Source organism: Trichechus manatus, unplaced genomic scaffold (genome assembly GCF_000243295.1).
Source record: "Trichechus manatus latirostris isolate Lorelei unplaced genomic scaffold, TriManLat1.0 scaffold00201, whole genome shotgun sequence".
Lineage (NCBI taxonomy): Eukaryota > Metazoa > Chordata > Mammalia > Sirenia > Trichechidae > Trichechus > Trichechus manatus.
The window spans coordinates 2,564,841-2,567,776 of NW_004444137.1; the positions used below are offsets into that span (position 1 = coordinate 2,564,841).

Sequence of the window (2,936 nt, forward strand, 5' to 3'; positions counted from 1 at the left end):
AAATTATGAGTAACTATTTATTTAAATAATTAATGTTTTCTGTAAAGATTTTTGTATTGCTTTTCCATTTCCTGGGTATGAATTCCTTTGTTCTTTTTTAAATGGGGAAATGAGATGTTTTGAGATCCTAGTTAACATTTTAAGATTATTTACACCCCACCTACCTTATTTCACAGGAGAAAGATGTGGCAGTCTCCTTCCATAAAGATGTACATCCTTGGAGACCCTGTGGAGCAGTTCTACTCTGTCCTGCAGGATCGCTATGAGTCGGAATCGACTTGACGGGAGTGGGTTTTTCGGCAGCGGGTACCTCATTTCACCAGAGGTTTTATTATTGTTGTTAGGTGCTGTGGAGTCGGTTCTGATTCATAGCAATCCTATGTACAACAGAACGAAACACTGCCTGGTCCTGCGCCACCCTCAGTTGTTGCTGTCTTTGAGACCATTGTTGTAGCCACTGTGTCATTCCATCTCGTTGAGGGTCTTCTTCTTTTTCGCTGACCGTCTACTGTACCAAGCATGACGTCCTTCTCCGGGGACGGGTCCCTCCTGATAACGTATCTAAAGTATGTGAGACAAAGTCTCACCATCCTTGCTTCTGAGGAGCACTCTGGCTGTTAATTTTTCCAAGACAGATTGGTGTGTTCTTCTGGCAGTCCATGGTGTATTCAGTATCCTTTGCCAACATCATAATCCAAAGGCTTCAATTATTCTTCGGTCTTCCTTATTCCTTGTCTAGCTTTCGCATGCACACGAGGTGATTGAAAATACGGGGGCTTGGATCAGGTGCACCTTAGTCCTCAAGGTGACATCTTTGCTTTTTTAGGTGGAATTCAGTTCCTTCAGATCTTATCTTGAAATCATTAAAATAATCACATTTGAATAGGAACTCTTGAGTTTTTAGACAAAGTCTAAGGATGAATAAGTGATCCTTTTCTTTACAGTCTGTTTATTCATTGTTTTATGTGATTATTAACAATGTGACCATTGATGTATAGTTTTTCTGTAAGTTATAATTTTTCTTTTCCTTTCGTCCAAATGCTGCAAGTATGTGGCAGGTGTTAAATATAGGGAATTTTAATGATTTGTATTATTGCTTCTGTGGTTTGTACTTTGAAAAGCCCTCGTTATTTGTTACAAAGTTTACCCTGTGGAGTGTGGTAGAATTCTTATGCAGGTTTCACGTATTTCGTAGTTAGCACCTCCATAGCTGTCCTTTAAATTGTTTTCCTAATAATTCTAGTAAGTGCTTACTTGAAAGATAGTTCCTAGGCGGATATTAAGGGAGGGAGCTAAAGTGATCTACCTCTTAGAAAGTATTTTTGGTTGCCCTGGTTTAGAAAAGACCTTGATGTTTGCTTTTTTAAATGTTTATGGTATACTTTATTTTTCCAAGCATAAAAAAATTGACAGAAAGCAGGTATAATATATAACAGTTGGCGTTTGATATGGTTTGAGGTGTCGGGGTGTTCAATTTTGTGATTAATGGAAAGTTGTATCTTTTTTTTTAATTGGGTCCATGATTGGAAGAAGACTTTGTTACTCATAAAACCAAAATCAAACCCGTTGCCATCTAGTCGATTCCGACTCCTAGCGACCCTATAGGACAGAGTAGAACTGCCCCATATGATTTCCAAGGAGCAGCTGGTGGATTCAAGCTGCCAACCTTTTGGTTAGCAGCTGTAAACTCTCAACCACTCCACCACCAGGGTTCCAAAAACTGAAGTTCTATTAAGTCATCATACCAATTTTTGTAGTGAATACTAGACATTAAAGTGTAGTATTCATAATCTTATTCTTTTACATGATTCAAAAGGCACCTTATTCATTCAGCAAACGTAGTGTATTTTTCAGGTGGAGCATAGTGTGTAGGGCTGGGCATGTAGAGGTGAGCAAGAGATGTTTCCTGCAAAATCAAGGCTTTTACAGTCTGATGCACAAGATTGAGATAAACGTGTTACCATATCCTGAGTGTAAGAGGGGCAGAAGATTAAGCTAATCTGAATAGGTTCTATGTAACTTGTAGAATCAATTACTGTCATCAGTTTTATTATTATTGTTACTGTTATGTCTAATAAATATGTGAATTGTTAACATATTACTCTTTTTTCTTTGGCTTACTTTTCTTTTACCCTCTAAATGTGGACTTTTTAAAAAAAATTTATTGTGCTTTAGGTAAAAGTTTACTATACAAGTTAGTTTCTCAGTCAAAAATTTATACACAGATTGTTTTGTTACATTGGTTGCAATCTCGGCAATATGTCAGCACTCTTCCTGTCTCCACCCCGGGTTCCCTGTGTCCATTCATCCAGTTTTCCTGTGCCTTCCTGCCTTCTTGTCTTTGCTTTTGGGCAGATGTTGCCCGTTTGGTCTCGTGTAATTGATTGAACTTAGAAGCGCTTTCCTCACGTTTGTTATTGTTTGTTTTATAGGCCTGTCTAATCTTTGGCTGAAGGGTGGACTTCAGGAGTGGCTTCAGTTCTGAGTGAGCAGAATGTTTGGGGACCATAGTCTCGGGGGTTCCTCCAGTCTCTGTCAGATAAATGTGGACCTTTAAGATTTTTATTTAGTCTATTTCTCATGCCACACCTTTTCCTGTAGATATAGTCTATTCCTGTGGGTTTAATTATTGCCTCTGTACAGATGGTTCCCAGATCTCTGTTTTTGTAGGCCTGTCTTCTCTCTTGAGCTCTAGGCCTCTATAGATTATAAGCTCTTGAAAGGGAGAGACCGTGACTGTTGTGAAAATTGTTAGAGCCAAATTTATGTTCTCATCCAGGTGAAGAGTCCCACATCCAATTTTTCATGGAGGGGAGCTCTAAGGCCTTGTCACCCAGTGTAAGTCCCCAGGCCAGCAACACAGGGTCACCTGGAAGCTTGTTAGAAATGCACAGTTGCCCTCTGTCTGCATCCCTTACCTCTGCAATTCACATCTG

At 39.3% G+C, this 2,936-nt stretch overlaps 1 protein-coding gene across 9 annotated transcripts in view; it reads left to right on the forward strand.

Annotated features, from left to right (window-relative positions):
• AUH (AU RNA binding methylglutaconyl-CoA hydratase) overlaps positions 1–2,936 on the forward strand; it is a 214,417-nt gene that overhangs the window by 12,817 nt on the left and 198,664 nt on the right. The window contains exon 1 of one of the 9 annotated variants that reach the window (XM_023742125.1): positions 2,268–2,485. The exons of the other annotated variants lie outside the window; for them this stretch is intronic. The gene's annotated coding sequence lies outside the window, so the exon portion shown is untranslated. Of the gene's footprint in view, positions 1–2,267; positions 2,486–2,936 lie in introns of those variants that run through there. 9 annotated transcript variants of the gene reach the window in all.